This window comes from Crinia signifera, chromosome 1 (assembly GCF_055691185.1).
Source record: "Crinia signifera chromosome 1, ASM5569118v1, whole genome shotgun sequence".
Classification (NCBI taxonomy): Eukaryota; Metazoa; Chordata; class Amphibia; order Anura; family Myobatrachidae; genus Crinia; species Crinia signifera.
The window spans coordinates 67,946,418-67,964,423 of record NC_139217.1 but is presented as its reverse complement, the minus strand read 5'-3'; the positions used below and the strand labels follow the sequence as shown (position 1 = coordinate 67,964,423).

At 43.7% G+C, this 18,006-nt stretch overlaps 1 pseudogene; it reads left to right on the top strand.

The window, feature by feature from the left end:
* The first annotated feature begins 2,389 nt into the window (after positions 1-2,389).
* LOC146039888 (5S ribosomal RNA) lies at positions 2,390-2,508 on the top strand (annotated as a pseudogene).
* Positions 2,509-18,006: the final 15,498 nt, after the last annotated feature.

The window sequence follows — 18,006 nt, the reverse complement described above, 5'->3', positions numbered from 1 at the left end:
TTCCAAGACAGGGAACTGTGCATGACGCGGTCCGGTGAAATTCGCGTCAGCGGTCATTTGGGACCTCTGTCCCTTGTTAGGCTCCCCATGATTGATAACAGAGTCCACACCATGATCCAACACATTATTTACTTCCGCAGACAGTAAAAGTTCAGTACGAAGCCCATCTCCTGCTAACTCAGTAGCCACGGCAGATAAAGTCTCACGTAAAGGTTCGCCATCATGATGCTCTGTATCATTCTCCACTGGTTCACCAACAGCGATCAGGCCTCTGAGCCTCCCCAGCACCAACTGGTGCTCACACTCAGCCTGACGCTCTGCAGCCTCAGCCTCTCGTACGGCTTTGCGCTCCGCAGCCTCTCTGTCAACAATGGCTTTGCGCTCCGCAGCCTCTCTGTCGACAATGCCTTGGCAGAACTGCACCAGCTGCAAAGCGAATACGGGGTTCACATTCTTCATTTGCCTGATAGCAGCTAGAAGGTCGCTCTGCAGTGTAGACTTGCTGGGTCCAGCAGAAGGGTTTAACCCTGGCGCGGCATCGTTTGTACTGTCCAGTGCTGACTGAGCCCCTGGGGTAGGATTGTCCATGGACTGGTTTCCTCCAGCAGCTAGAGTCCGATCGGCATCCACTAGTGCCTGAATCAAACGTTTTCTACTCTGGCCAGACCAAGGGATATTCCTCTGCATACACACGACCGCCAGGTCATCTCTCCTCATCTGCTGGTAATCAGCCATCCTGAGTCTCACACTTGTCAAATAAAATGATAGGAAAGAAAAACAAGAGAAGGGAGGGAACAGAAATTGCATCCACTGTGTGACTTTTAAAACTATAGTAAAGCTCTGAGTTCTGATTCTGGTGATGTGGGTATTTCTCACAAAATTCTACCCACACTCACTTAAGTTCTTAATGAGAAAAATGAATTCTCCACCCCACCGCTTGCCGCCAAATGTCACGGACCCACCGGTCGCCTGCTCCGATACGTCAATTTGAGCAGCGCCGGCCGTGACTGGGGTTTACTCAGGACACTCGGGTCCTTTCCTTGAGGTACACTGCCACCAGCCAAAACCTGATTTTAGCGCCTGAAACTGCGCAAGGGGCGGCTTGGCTCGCCCCTGACCACACAATACAAGATAACAATGGTAACGTTTTTCCAGCCTTTCTCTTCTGAGGCTAATGAGTCTTAGGAACACAGAACCAGAACTGGGAATATGTATTATTTATTCCTAGAAATACTACAGAGCTTTAAACAAAATGGTTACAAGACATTACAATGATTTTAAAAGTACACACAACGATTAAATGCAAATTTCAGAAATAAAATAAAAAGGGAAAAAAGACAGAACCTATCTTACACTTAAATACAGATCCTGACGTGGGGGGGTTCTCCACAAGAAATCTCTCGTCGCCTACAGCCTGTTTGCTAGACCCCCAGGTAGTGACACTGACTATAGGGAGAAGGTCTTAGTTATACCTTGCTGACTCCCTCCTCCCTCCCACCCTTGGGATTCCACTCTTTCCATGCTGAAGGAGTGTGGAAGGTCCCTGGCAATGTATCTTCTTCAGTCTGCTGTTTTCAAAGTGATTGATCCTCCTTCCTTGCATAGCAGACCCACTGATAAGAGATGTGAAGGAAGGGGACAAACTCTAACCTCTTCTTCTGGACCATGGTTTATGAGGGGCTCAGATCTTATCTTACATCCTAACTCCGGAGGAGTCCACAGATGTCACACTGAGGGAATACAGGCCTCAAACTCAAACCAGGGTCACCTACAGTTTACATACAAGACATGTCCTGATTCCAATACTCACAGGAGACATAACTATTACACCAATATCAGACATACATTGCTTGAACAGATAATCATAACAGGAGGCATACGTTAATTTGATCGATCACCTGATCTGATCGTTACAGTCCCAGTAAAATTATACTGATACTGGTGACAAACCATTTGCATCAGCAAAGAGGATACATCTATTATTTTTGTACTAGAAACTGTCAAATCTTTGTACCTATACCAACCGGTGTCTAGATTACTAATACTACTCTCATTTTCATTTTCCTTCCCTTTTTCCCCTCTGTCTCCTATTTCACTCACTTACGTCTATAAATCTATTCCTCAGGGAAGGGGTGGACGTTACTCGCCTCTCTCATCCACCATTAGATACTATCAGTAGATGGTGGACAGCAGAAGGTGAGACACGCCGGAGACACCTACCCACTTCCTATTGGTCTATCTAGTTCCATGCTCTCTCATCAGTTGTGTCATACCACAAATCTCCCTGCAATACAGGCAGGTAACAGGGTGACGTCCTGGTGGCACCTTTGAAAGCAGAAGCATTCTACATCTCCTTGGGTATCAACACAGGTGCCCTCTCACTTGGTAAACTTACTACCATACATCACTGGATCGCCTGATCCCGTACCGATTTCAGCAGCTAAGCAGTGATTGGCCGGCTTAGTACTGGTGGGGGGGACCCACTGGGAATATCCGGTGTAGTAATACTACGGAATAGCAGAAGCACCCAGTGTCTGACCCAAGCTTATAAATTTATAATTCTATACCTCTCCTCTTCTTCCACAGTGGTACTCCACCTCAATTTATTTCACTGTACCTTTTACCTATCTCATAGACGGAGGCTGCGCATATCTATATTTGCATATATATTATTTGTACTTTGTGTCAAGCGTCCATAATAGACCACTCTGTCGAACCTTACACATGTTTAAATTGTATTCTTTATTGTCATAAGTGACTTTGGTCGACAGGTGGTGTATACACTTATCCTCTCATTGCGCCGGCTCCAGCAATATTGCTCAGGACTCTCACCGACAGGTGACTAACTTACTCATTTGTCAATTAAAACAAGTGACCAGCTCACCTTTTTCTCTTTTTAGCGCATATCTAATAAAAATCTAAATTTTAATAGACTATCATCAAACCATATCATTCAAATTATCTTTGTCAAAGTGTGCCCCAAAAAACCTTATGTATGTTCCCTTGCAGTCACCCTTGTGACAACCCCCCTTTTTTTCAGTGTTATTACTGAACATCTTTTGGGAGCACCACCAACCGGACACTGCAAATCATTCAGTTGCCGCAGTAAAAATGTTGGTCATTCATATGTACAGCTGAAATTCTGTAGATTATACTGTCATTCCAGCCAGTGCCTTCCCCCCCCCCCCCCTTTCATTCTCCATATAGTATTTGCGCCTGATAATGAAATTCATCCATATCAAATATCAGAGACCAGCCAAATTCACCAACAGAATGAGTGAGCACAGGAATCAAAGTGTGTCAGGTTTTTTGTTTTTTTATATAAATAAAGTACCTCAGACTACTTTTTTTCTACATACAAATTGTTCTCAACAACTTTATTGCAGGTTTAAAACATGTCAACTACAACAAAATAAAGTTCAGAAAAGTCAAGTGAAAAAATGTGCTAAAATTGCACAGCATCGCAGACAGCAAAATAACCATCGCATCGGGTCATGCTTAATTCTGGCAGAAAAATTGTATAGAACCATTGTACAGCCAAAATCGCATAGCACTGAAATCGGTACGTGTGTGGGCACCATAAGATTACAGTTTAAATCTCCTATGACTATAGGGGCTTTTACCAGGTAGGAAAAATGTAATTCTTTCAAATAAGTCCTTTCTTTCTGCTCTATTAACAGGGGAGTAAACGTTCACAAACCAAAATAAACTTTTTTATATTTAGGTGTAATTAATATAGTATTCAACCAGCAAAAAGATTGGTCAATAATGTTCTTTTTATCAACCATCTTTAGCTGGTTCTATCGGTTTGAATTTAGGATAGGATTAAACAGTACCTTTTATATGTTATGGAGAGCAAAAAAGACCTTATGCAAACTTTTTTAGAAATTAGACCATCTGATTGGTTGATGCAAATGAACTTGAAAATAAATGATTGGTTTATGTAATGTCTGCCGCCAATCCAAAGCGCCGCTCGCAGCAGTTTGAATTTCCCACCATTTGGGAGCCAATCACGGCTCCTGAATCAGTGGCCAATAGGAGATGGCCACCGCAAACGAATCTGCGCTCACCACACCGTACTCGGCCACGCCCCCGGAGTCTGACGGCAGACACCGCCGGGAGGGTGAAGGAGGAAGTCCCCCGCCAGAGGAATGCAGGAGCGCTCCGGAAGAAGAAAGACTCCGCTGGAGGAAAAAGATGATGGCGACAAAGGGAATGACACCTCCGGTGGCCATTGAAGACAGAAGACGCCAGGATCCAGAAAGAAGATCCCCGGCGCCTGCTGTCGGAAGAGTAGAAGCTGTGGCGCTGCTGGCCAACAGCAGAAGAGAAGAAGATGGCGGCAGCAGTCCAAGGAGAGGCCAGCAGGAGAGGAATGCAAAAGAGCTAAAGAAGCTCCCCCTTGCAGCCTCTCTCAACACCAGGTAGGCGGCCCCAGGGCCACTTACCCCACATCCCCCAAGATCACAGGGTGTTCGGGCACTAGGTCTGTGGGTAAAGTCAGGCCCTTCCGGCCTGTGCGCACCTCAGTCCCCGTGTTGTAGGTGGGTCGAGCCCTTCAGGCTTGTGGCCCCTACTAAGTCAGGCACTAGGCCCGTGCACCCTACCATGCCCCCTGGCCTATACCCCCATTCAGGCCTCTAGGCCTGCGCAATAGCTTCAGGCTTGTCAGCTATTTTAGGCCTCTTAAGGCCTGTGAAGTGTTTCAGGCCTACATAGGCCTACGTCTCCTTGTTTTTTGGGGGTGATTTTCACTCCCCTGAAAGGTCCTGTCGCTGGGAACAGTAGGCTTTGTGGCAGCTCTTCCCAGGGCCAGGATTGAGTTGGGAAAAGGGAACAGCTGTTCGTGAGTAGGACCGGTTCTATGTAAGGGGAGGATTGATAAGTAAACTCCCACTGAGTGTATTCTCGGTCACCTTATGTTATTGTCTGTGTGTTTTTGACATGTACTGTTGTTTTACATATTAGTTAATTGAGGGATTAGATACCTGAAGTGTTAATGTAATATTGTTAAGTGAGCATAAGCCACTTAGCCTCATGTTAGGGAAAGTTATAGGATAGGGAGGTTGTGTTTCCCTATGGGTGCGGGAGAGTGCCCGTCAAGGTGAGAAGAGCCTGGGAGTGAGTAGCCTTTACATTTGTCTGTCTCCCCTTCCCTTCCCTTGAGTACCGGCTTAGGGACTGCACATGGACATGTGAGTCCCTTAACTAAACACCTAGGCGTGTGAGTGCCAATAGGTGAAGCTGGGTGGCTGAGGCTCCAGCCGATGATGACCATTAACCCAGCCGGTTAAGGTCACGGCCACCCATAACCCCCTCTACATTCAACCCTGTGAGTTGAATACCGGGAGAGGAGTCCATCGTGTTTGTGTGCCGGATTTTCTAGGACACGGCCTGAAGGTGAGAGGGTGCGGCGCCAGGTAAATGGTCTAAAGACACCTGCACGGCAGCAGGCACCACAGCGCCCCCAACACCTTTCTCAAACATGTATGTATTTGGTCATATTTCTACCATGGCGAGGGATGGCCCATTGTTCACTATGGATGGCAAATGTTTTCTGAAATAATGGACACAACGGATGTGATCAAAGTCCCGGCGGTTGGAATCCCGATGGTTGAAATACCGACAATGGAATCCTGATTGCAGCAATGCTGTCACTTTTTCCCTCTATGGGTCCACGACACCCATAGAGGGAGAATAAAATAGTGTGCTGAGTGTAGCAAAGCACCGGGCCCGCTGCGTGGCAAGCGCAGTAAGCCCGCAGGGGGGGGGGCGATCCATAGCCCCCTTGTCGGCATTGTGGCGGTCTGTATCTAGACTGCCAGGATTTCATACTGATCCCGACACAACATTTAAGTTGCCTCACACCACAAATAAACATACAGTATATGTTATTACCATGGACAACATTGCCACCAGTTAGACCAGTGCTTGCAAAAATGTTACAGTAGCAGCATTTTGGGGAAACATGTGGCTGGAATACTGTATCCTAGCCACCAAGGTGTGCACAGGTAACATGCACTATTTAGGCAAACAATATATGTTAAAATGATGTTGGGTTTGTGATGAGACACACATCATATCAAAACTTACCTTGCTACTGAAGACACTGGGACATGTTAGTTAACCCTTGGAGCTCCAAGCAAACTTCTACAAAACAAACGGATGGTAGGAAAATGCAGGATGTTTAAGAAAGAATATGAGTACACAGGAACAATGCAGGAAACAACTGGGACAGACTTTAGTGCTCACCAAAAATTAATGCAGATAACAGACTGGGGTTCAAAACATAATGTGAAGTAACGGGAGTGCAGGACTTTGACAGAGGTACTGGGTTTTTGGCAGGAACTTGGCAGATGTACAGGGATCTTTGGCAGGAACTTTGCAGAGTGGCAGGGCTTCAGACCTTGGCTGAGGTACAAGACAAAGGGTGGAAACACGCCTTTCAACATCAAGGACAGACAAACAATGACCAGCTCTGAGTGCTGATATCAGAGGGAATAAATAGGCCGCTCACAAGTGTCCAATATGAGCTGATTGGGGAATCAGGTGCCTGGTGATTAGAGACAGGGTAACAAGTCCAACAGGTGCCTGATGACCCCTGGTGGTGAGATACAGAAACATGCAGACAGGCCTAACATTATGCCCCCCTTGAAGAAGGTTGATTCCAGACGCTTAAAGTGTCATCTTTTCCTCCTCTTCTTCTTATTACCAGAAGGGGCAGCCTTACTTAGACCAGCGGCCTGAAGCGAGTCCTTCAGACGGACCAAACCTCTTAGTAATCGCTTCAGCGAAGGCAGCCAAGTCGTATAATGCTGGGTCTTTAGACTCTACCAAAAAATGTGCCCATGTCAGTGCCTCCTCTCTAAACCTCAACAACATATTGGCATTCAATTCCTCCATAGTTGTACCTTCCCAAGGCTGGCAGAAGAAAGCATTGAGCATGGAGATATTTCCATCAAAATATATAGGCTGAACCTCCCCGATATCCTCTTCCAATGCCAAAGGCACCTGAAGCATAACTGGCACCTCTGGATTATCAAGCCCGACCAACACCTCTGGGTTATCAGGCAAGACGAGCAGACCCTCTCGGCCCTCTAGCACAGCCGACGGATTCACAACAGACGGACCCTCTGGCGGGGACCGGGACATCGGGCTCCTTGGCAGGGACCGGATCATTGGATGCGGGCTCCCCTTCAATAGGGTAGAAGAGGCGGATAGTGTGTACCTCAAAGGTGGAGAATGTGAGGGAGGGCTCAGGTGGGATGGCACGGAATGTGCAGTTAGGGGAGAGGAGGATGCCCACTCCTCCACCCTGGCGGCCATCAGGTCTGACCGAGTGTGTGAAGGAGAGGCCTCCATAAGAGAGGGCAGCAGGGGAGGTAGGGTCAGAGGAGGAGAGTCAGGTTTCAGTGATGGCGAGAAGGTTAAAAAAGTGGGAGATAAAGAGGTCGTGGATAGTTGGGAGCTTGTTGCAAACTGATCTAGCATTCCAGAGAGCACAGGAGAAAGGAAGGGAGGGGACAGGTGAGATAGTAATTAGGTTGTGGGTGCGTGTGAGAGGTGTGGAAGTTGAGAGGGGGTGAGACCTGGAAACGGGTTGATATTCAAGGGAGAATATCAGGAAAGAAACTCCCGGGTGGGGCACTGCCTTCTATAATATAAACGTATCAGTCTAAAATATCAACTTTATTGATACTAAAATTGATCCTGTTAATGGATCAAGAGACGAACATGAGACGAGGACATACAGATAACATGAATAGAAAAAATTGAGAAAAGATCGTGAAAATATGATATCTGGGTCTGAAAATGGGCTAAATGCCTCTGTTCAATATGGCTGTAATATCAGCGTATTCCTGTAAAGGATTATTTCAGACTAAGCACGTCTTCAATTAACCATATTGGTTATCATAAGCACATATCTAATAAATGCGTAACAAATGGCACACTGTCTGGCAGTACAACTTATTGTTATCTTAATTACTTTCTAATGGTCGAAAACTGTGTATAATCTCACTCTAATTGGACTGCAAGATCCAAGAGAAATTGAGAATTGTGGTGAAGTACCTGGGTTGAAAATGCTCGCCTAGTGGCTGCTGCCTGTGCATATGATGGTAACCGGACAACTGCACAGTTGAGCGGACTCTGCGAGCGTCACAGGTACAGGAGTTAAGACAAAAAGGAGGTTTCTGCTGTCTCCAGGGGTGACCAACCTGGCCCTGTTATACAGTGACAGCGCAGAGTCAGGTAATGGGTCCCCTGGGGATGAGAGAACCCCGACTATGGGAGATGCCAGAAAAGAAGAGCAATTTCACTTTAATCCCAGGTATACGCTACTGTCCAGTGTGTACGCATGTAGACGTAGTGAACAGTGGTTGAGCGGTATATCTGGGTAGTGAATTGCAGAAGGAAGCACAGGGTGCACTCTGGTATTGTTCCTAGTGGGTCGCTGCTATACCGTGCAAAGGTAGTAAAAAAGGAGGAGATTTCAGAAAATGCACAATCTGTACTTCACATAAGACTGAATATCTTGCTCTAATTGGCCGCAAGCCCAAGAAAGAAATGGGCTAACAAAAATTGATACAACTCCCAGTCAGATGGATATCTGTGATAGAATATACACAAGAATATACACAATGGTTTAGAATGCAGTCCTGGTCTGTAGTCTTGTGTCGGCACACACTATGTGTCGACCTTACCCAAATACACTATATTCAATGTTGAAATTTTTGATGAATGGAGGGAACAAGTCCCACGTGTGTGACAGGGTGAGAATATATATGAAGGAAAGAATCCCCTATAAATACGGAGTCACACTTTAAAACCTTAAGTCAATCAATACATTCAAATATAGCATAAACTGGTATAGGCAGGGTGACAGGGTGGGGTAATTGGAGAGAGAAATCCTCCATGCAATACAGGTTCACAATTTAGTGCATGCAACTCCCAGTCAGATGGATATCTATGGTGGAATATACACTATGGTTTAGAGTGCAGTCCTGGTCTGTAGTCTTGTGTCGGCACACACTATGTGTCGACCTTACCCAAATACACTATATTCAATGTTGAAAATTTTTGATGAATGGAGGGAACAAGTCCCACGTATGTGACAGGGTGAAAATATATATGAAGGAAAAAATATATATGAAGGAAAAAATCCCCTATAAATACGTAGTCACACTTTAAAACCTAAGGTCAATCAATACATTCAAATATAGCATCAACTGGTATAGGCAGGGTGACAGGGTGGGGTAATTGGAGAGAGAAATCCTCCATGCAATATAGGTTCACAATTTAGTGCATACAACTCCCAATCAGATGGATATCTATGATGGAATATACACAATGGTTTAGATTGCAGTCCTGGTCTGTAGTCTTGTGTCGGCACACACTATGTGTCGACCTTACCCAAATACACTATATTCAATGTTGAAATTTTTTTAAATGGAGGGAACAAGTCCCACGTGTGTGACAGGGTGAAAATATATATATGAAGGAAAGAATCCCCTATAAATACGGAGTCACACTTTAAAACCTAAGGTCAATCAATACATTTAAATATAGCATCAGCTGGTATAGGCAGGGTGACAGGGTGGGGTAATTGGAGAGAAAAATCCTCCATGCAATACAGGTTCACAATTTAGTGCATACAACTCCCAGTCAGATGGATATCTATGATGGAATATACACAATAGTTTAGAATGAAGTCCTGGTCTGTAGTCTTGTGTCGGCACACACTATGTGTCGACCTTACCCAAATACACTATGTTCAATGTTGAAATTTTTTAAATGGAGGGAACAAGTCCCACGTATGTGACAGGGTGAAAATATATATGAAGGAAAGAATCCCCTATAAATACGGAGTCACACTTTAAAACCTAAGGTAGATCAATACATTTAAATATGGCATCAACTGGTATAGGCAGGGTGACAGGGTGAGGTAATTGCAGAAAGAAATCCTCCATGCAATACGGGTTCACAATTTAGTGCCTAGGTGAATCAACATGTGATATCAATAAATATAGGTAGGGGGTTGTATTGCCATAACCCTGTAATTCCAACCATTAAAAAGCAGATAATGACAGTATTGCCCTGAGGGCTGTTGGTAACTCACGGACACCGGTTCCCGGGTGCAGCGCTGGGAATATCGCGCTGTCAGGGCAGTAGTAGTAGCCAAGTAGATATGTGTGAAGCGTGCAGGGTCCCGCTTGTACACAGCGGGGTCCTAGGACACCGAGACGTACGTTTCACTTAGGAAGCTTTCTCAATCGGTGTGTGAGGGGGTGAGACCTGACAGCGAGGACTGGTATGGGACTGGATCGAGGAGCCATAGTTCTGTGTAAAGTTGTTCAGTGAGTAGTGATATAGAATGAGGTTGGAGTGGCCTAGAATGAGTAGTGAGAAGGTGATACAATGGAAGCGTGGAGAGCTTACAGGAAGTATAGGTAATGTATAAGTGAAACAGAAGCAGTGTGACAGCACTTAATTCAGTGTGGAGATCAGTGTTGAGTCAGGTAACTCACTGCAGTATGTTGATTGCTGGGGTTGCAGATAGAGAATGAAGTGTTCTTTGTCCTCCTGTTTCCCTCCTGTATATCTCCGATGTTATATTACTATAGTCTGCATACTTTACACTAGAATACTTCACATCTAGAAGACTACACAGCCAGAACGCCTCACAGCCTAGCATATAGTGAATAAATAGCAGTACAGGTCCTAGTGATCCCCACCCTCTAACTCCACCTAATTGATTTATCAAAGGTGTGATCAAAGTCAGACCACTGCCCCCACTAATACACACTTTTCTTGTTTACTAACAGAATTTAGTAGTCATGGGGAGCATAAAGTGGAGAGAGATACAATTGTGCAGCAGATTAAAGCCCATACCTAACAGAATTTAGTAGTCATGGGGAGCATAAAGTGGAGAGAGATACAATTGTGCAGCAGATTAAAGCCCATACCTGGGAAGAGAGAGAGAGAGAAGAAGGGGGTCACATCAGTTGAAGCATCTCCTGTATATCTCCGATGTTATATTACTATAGTCATATAGTGGATAGTGGGGGGGGGGGGTGCCTAAAACCTTATTGTATGTCATACAATCATATCATTGTATAGCTAATGTAGTGCCATCGCATTCCCGATAAAATCGCATGCGATGGTATGCGATTTTGCGGGAGATGCTATACGATGCAATGCGATCCCCTGGGGCACACTGAGCAGTAAATAAATGACAATTAAACATTTCGCATTGCATCGCATGCCACTAAAATGGCCCATGCGATGCGATTTCACTACGTTTGCGTATGTACAAAATCTGGGCACCGTTCTAGGAAACAAGTACCAAAAAAAAGATTAAAATATATTATTACTAAGTTACCTCAAAAAATATGATTATTATTAAAGAAAAGCAAAATATTTACGTTTTGAAATAACTTCTGTTTCTTTTTCGGGCGGATTATTAGAATCTGGGGGCGTTAAAAAAAAACAATTACCTATCTAAACACAAATATAGAAATACTAATTTGAAAAAAATATAGAAATACTAATTTGAAAAAATAATATACCTTTTCTTTTCACGGGTTACGTCTAGTAGAACGTTGTCTTCCAATTGTGACATTTTTTTTGTATGAAGGAAAATGTGGATGATGAATGTTCATTAGATAATTCTGAATAGATATTAAAGGAATATAAATTATGTGAGCAGAATTTGGGTAAATTTATATAAAAAATAGTGGTGGGCAACGATTAAAATTTTTAATCGCGATTAATCTCAGGAAATTTTTGCGATTAACTGCAATTAATCGCAGTTTTATACAAAAAATTCAATAACGTATTCAAAAGTAGTGTATTGCGCACTTTTATTAAGAACTGCTATAGGAACAACAGTGCAATAACATTTGGTTTGCCAACACTTAGTAGAATGTGCTTTTTCACAGCAGTATTTACTTATACTGTAGCATTTAAAAGAATTAAATACTTCTAATATTTCCTCCCAACATGACCCATGCCTGGAGGGACAAACTACTCTACTCCTGGACTTTCCTCTTAATTTATGATTGCCATTACCTGTTTTGAACAGGTTAGATCTAAGACAGGTGCTTCACCACAGATGATGGTAATCATAAATTAAGAGGAAAGCCCAGGAGTAGAGCATTCTGTCCCTACAGGAGAGGGTCATGTTGGGAGGTATGCTTTAACATAAACATTAACATGTAATATTTCTTTAGTTTTAATGTAAAATATAAATAAAATAATAAATTGTAAAATTGAAAATAAAATCAAAGGTATTTGCTAGCTTTTTAGAGAAATGTTACCTCCAGAGTCCACGATCATAACGTAGCAGTATAAACAGTGTATGGGGCAGATGTACTAAGCCTGGAGAAGGGGATAATGCATACCTCCCAACATGCCCCTCTCCAGGAGGAACAGAATGCTCTATTCCTGGACTTTCCTCTTAACCCCTTCCCGACATTTGACGTACATTTACGTCATGGCCGGGAGGTACTTCCCGACACATGGCATAAATGTACGTCATGACTTCTAACTGTCACTGCGTCTAGAGACGCAGTGACAGTTAGGTGATGTCTGCTGTCCCTGACAGCAGACATCCCCCCTCGCCGCCCAGGGGGGGCAGGGGTGCCCCCCCCGGTCGGCGATCGCTGTGATTGGCTGTTCAAATCTGAACAGCCATTCACAGCGTTTCCTGTGTTACCGGCGGCTAAGCCGCTCGGTAACACAGGGATCGGTGGTGATCGGTGCTGTCAGGTACAGCACCGATCACCACCGATGTGCAGCCCACCCCTCGCACCCGCCGGGCACTCACCCGGCAGCAGCAGCGGCTCCCACGGCTCCCCCGGAGCGTCTGGAGCGCACGCAGCGCTGCCCTCCTCCCCCCTCCCCCCCGCAGCAGCAGCAGCAGCATCAAGCTGCTGAAAAAGTTGTAAAATAAAATATATGCACTGAAAATATATGTATATATATATATATATATATATATATATATATATATACACACACATATATATATATATATATGTGTGTGTATATATATGTATATATATAAATATATATATATATATATACATATATACACATATATATATATATATATGTGTGTGTGTGTGTGTGTGTGTGTATATACCCCACCGATCGCCAGCCCCCCCCCCTCCCACCCGGCAGCCCCCCTCCCTCCCACCCACCCGGCTGCCGCAGCGCCAGCACCTCTCCCACCCCCCCGCCAGCCGCAGCGCCAGCCCCCCTCCCAAAGCTGGTGACTAAAATGGGGTCACTTGTGGGGGGGTTCCACTGTATTGGTGCTTCGGGGGTCTTGCTAATGCGACATAGCACCCACCATTCATTCCGCCACCAAAAATCACTCCTTCCCTTCTGAGTCCTGCCATGCACCCAACTGGTATTTTTTGGTCACACGTGAGGCATTGCCGTACTCGGGAGAAATTGGGGCACAGATTTTGGGGTGCTTTGTCTCCTTCATTCCTTGTGAAAATAAAAAATTTTGAGCCAGAACTGCATTTTTGTGTAAAAAATTACATTTTTTTACACAAAAATGCAGATCTGGCTCAAAATTTTTCATTTTCACAAGGAATGAAGGAGACAAAGCACCCCAAAATCTGTGCCCCAATTTCTCCCGAGTACGGCAATGCCTCATGTGTGACCAAAAAATACCAGTTGGGTGCATGGCAGGACTCAGAAGGGAAGGAGTGATTTTTGGATTTTGCAGCACAGATTCTGGTTGAATGACCCCCGAAACACCCATACAGTGGAACCCCCCCACAAGTGACCCCATTTTGCAAACTACACCCTTCAGGGAATTCATCAAGGGGTATAGTGTACATTTCAAACCCCCCGGGGTTTCACCAATTTTGATACAACTGAGCTGTGAAAATGAAAAATTTATTTTTTTCATTTTCACTGCCCAGTTGTACCACAATTGGTGAAACCCCTGGGGGTTTGAAATGTACACTATACCCCTAGATGAATTCCCTGAAGGGTGTAGTTTGCAAAATGGGGTCACTTGTGGGGGGGTACCTAACTTTTAGCATCTTATGATGCCTAGAAACCTACATGGTTCCTAAAAAATAATCTCATAAAAAGGAGGCTCCAAAATCAAGTAGGTGCTCCTTCTATTATGAAGCCTGTGGTTTGGTCACCGTGCACACTAGGGCCACATATAGGATATTTATGAAAACCAAAGAATTGGGGGAATCAATTTTTAGTCACATTTCTCTAGTAAAATGTACTGTGTTCCTTAGAAAAATGTATTAAATTTGCAAATCTGCAAAAAAAATGAAATTTTGAAATTTCACCTACACTTTGTTTTAATTCCTGTGAAACACCTAAAGGGTTAACAAACTTCCAAAATGCTGTTTTGAATACTGTGAGGGGTGCAGTTTTTGAAATGGCATCATTTATGGGGGTGTCTCACATACAAGTCCCTCAAAGTCACATCAGAACTGAACTGGTCCCTAAAAAAATCAGTGTTTGAAATTTTCTTGAAAATTTGAGAATTTGCTAGTCATATTTGAAGCCTCCTAGTGTCCAAAAAAATTAAAAGGAAGTTGAAATAATGATGGCAACATAAAGTAGACATATGGTCTATGTTAGTTATTAACTATTTTGAGTGGTATGATTATTTGTCTCACAAGCAGAAAATTTAACATTTTGCAAATCGCTAAATTTTCCATTTTTTCACGACATTTTGGTATTTTTCACAAAAAAACACAGACTGTATCGACCCAAATTTACCACTAATTTGAAGTACAATGTGTCACGAAAAAACAATCTCAAAATCACTGGGATAAGTAAAAGCAAAAAAAAGTTATCCCCACTTAAGTGAGACATGTCAGATTTTAAAAAAATGGCTCTGTCAGGAACGCAAAAACTAGCTCTGTCAGGAAGGGGTTAATTAATGATTGCCATCATCTGTTGTGGAACACCTTTCTTATCCATTATTAACCTGTTGAAAACAGGTGATGGCAATCATAAAATAAGAGGGAAAACAGACAAAAACAATTGTTTGGAGAAATTTGTTATCTCAATACATCGGATGTAATGAATGATGAATGACCATTGTCTGTTTTCCAGTGTTTGGGAGGAAAAGGTTGATTGTTATATGCCCTCATACATTACCAGATTTTATTCCCACCAGACAGATTGGACAGATATCTTTTAGGTGTGTAACCTATTTAGCCCTCAGCACCAAGCCAGTTGTTAAGACACACCAGGATATTTACATTTTCAGATGATAAACAAACTCTTTTCTTCTGCACAATATGACCAGCAAGAGAAAACAACCTTTCACAGGGTACTGATGTTGCAGGTGTGGCCAAGTACTTCTGTGCAATAGAGGCCAGCCTGCTGTGTGAGCCTGCGTGCTTGGACCACCACTCTAACGGACAGGACTCTGTACTGATGGTGGGCTCCGCTCTGTATCGACTCACACTGTTCTCAACTGAATCTTCCTCTTGTTCAGACTCTGATGAAGCAGCCAATAGGGCTAACTCTTTATTTGGTGGCTCTGATGTTGTTGCTTCCACAGGTTTCTCTGCAGCAAACCTCTGTTCCTTGAGTAAGTTGGTGACTGAGGCCCACACCTCACCCCTCTCAGGTCTGAGTATACACTTGAGGTCTTTGAATCTTGGATCCAATGCGCTAGCAATCTTCAGATATGCAAGGTTGCTTGTCTCCAGGTCTGTTATGAATGTAGACTTAAATTTGACCACGTAGGCAGGGTCATCATCTGAGCTCTCCATGACCCGAGAGAGATGGCAAAAAACAGGCAGAACCACAGAGCATGAAACATACTTTTCTCCTCCCAGAAGTTCAGTCACATACCTGCAACAGCAAAACAAAAATTCAAACCCAATTTGTTTAGAATAGGAGACCAGCACTGACAATTCTCGTGGATACTGACAGCGGCATCCCAGAAGCCAGACCCCAGTAAGTATACTAAACCCCCTACCCTTAACCCTCCCTGCAGGCTCTTGACTGCCGGGATACCGAGAGCCAGCATCGTAACTGCATCCCATTCATGCTATATTTTTTACAGACAGGGCAGTGAGAAAATTAAATATATGATGTATGTAAAATATACCTGCAGGGCTCCAGCAGCGTTTCCAACCTCTGCAGTTTTTCCATTTCAGCTTTAGTTGGCATGGCAATCTTGGTGTTGTGTGTGGTGAGGACATCCCTCAGTGGCTGTTCATTTCTGCAGATACTTTTTACCATGTCCAGAGTCGAATTCCATCTGGTTGGAATGTCTTGTATAAGCGATTCTTTCTTTTGTCCATGTTCAATTTGTTGTTTTTCTAATTCTGCAGCATTTGATGGGCTGTGTTTAAAGTGGCCCACAACCTTCCTGCATTTGGCCAGGACATTGTCAAATGCACTGTTCTGTAAAGATACTGTGATAGACCGCTGGAGACTGTGTGCAGTGCAGGGGACGTGTTCAAAAGGCAGATGTCTTGCAGCAGCAATCAAATTTCTTGCGCTATCTGTGCTAAGTGTGCAGACTTTATCTGAAATGTCCCACTCCTGTGCAACATGAATAAAATGTTCTGCACATGTTTCAGCAAAATGTCTCTCTTCTGTTTTCATTACAGTCAGAGCATGTGAATGCAGCTCCCAATTTTCATCTATATAATGCACTGTAACTCCAAGGTACTGTAATTATGGTTACCCAGCTATGTCCAGTAGTCTCCAGTGAGAGCAACATGTGGTGCATGTTGTAACGCTGTCGCTTTTGTAGTCCTCTCCTTTTCATACAAGTCATGTATTCTTCTTGTGATGGTGCGTCTTGAGGTGGGGCTCATATGTGCTGTCAATTGTTGCGATCCTAAGAATGTTCCTGTGACCAACATCTTCCACAATACTAATCGGCCTGCAGCTTGTAGCTATCCACTTTGCTAGGTTATTTGTTAGCTTTTCTTGCTTTTGTTTATCTATACTTCTCCCATATGTTGTATCCAATGTAGTCTGCCGAAGCCTCACTGCACTGTTTGTTTCATTGGGTGATTTTCTGGAATCAACGCTGTGTATTGCATTTAAATGATACTTTTAACTCGAAGTACTCCGGTGATAAGACAATTCAACGTTGCAGTGTTTACAAATAACTTTGGTTTTATCAACTCTGCCGTCTGGAAGAGATTTAAAATGAAAATGTCCATGTAATATTTCTGTTCCTTTCTCCATGTAGTCATTTCTGTGAGGGTTGAAAAGAAAACAGAAAAAAAGGGACATAAGACCACTGTTACTGTATCATATGGAACAAAAAAAGTAGACTTTACACCCCAGTTTTGCTGTGCCACTGATTAATGTCTTGCGAGCAGGGCCCTCCTAACGTTTGACTGTCTGTAAATACCAAGTTTGTGCCATCACTGTCTTCATTGTAAAGCACAACGGAATATGCTGTGCTATATAAGAAACTTTTAATAAATAAAGGGCCCCACATAAGCTGCCGCAGGCTACAACTTTCATGACCCTTTCCATACCTTACCCTCAGATGATAAAAAGGGACATAAGACCACTGTTACTGTATCATATAGAACAAAAAAGTAGACTTGACACCCTAGTTTTGTGATGCCACTGATTAATGATTAATGTCTTGCGAGTAGGGCCCACCTAATGTTTGACTGTCTGTAAATAAATACCCAGTTTGTTCTATCACTGTCTTCATTGTAAAGCACAATGGAATATGCTGTGCTATATAAGAAACTTTTAATAAATAAAGGGCCCCTAGTAAGCTGCCACAGGCTACAACTTTCATGACCCTTTCCATACCTTAACCTCAGACGATCTCTGGTAGTTTTGCACGATGCTCCCGTTGCTGCTGGTCAGTAGTTGGGGAATTGCGCGTCTTGACGAACAGCCTTTGATGATGTCACTCTGTCCCTTCTTCAGTACTGCCACTCTCTCTTTTTACCCAAGTTTGCTGGAATGTTAAGGTAGGGATTAGACACTGACATGCAAACTTTATAGACCTGCTTA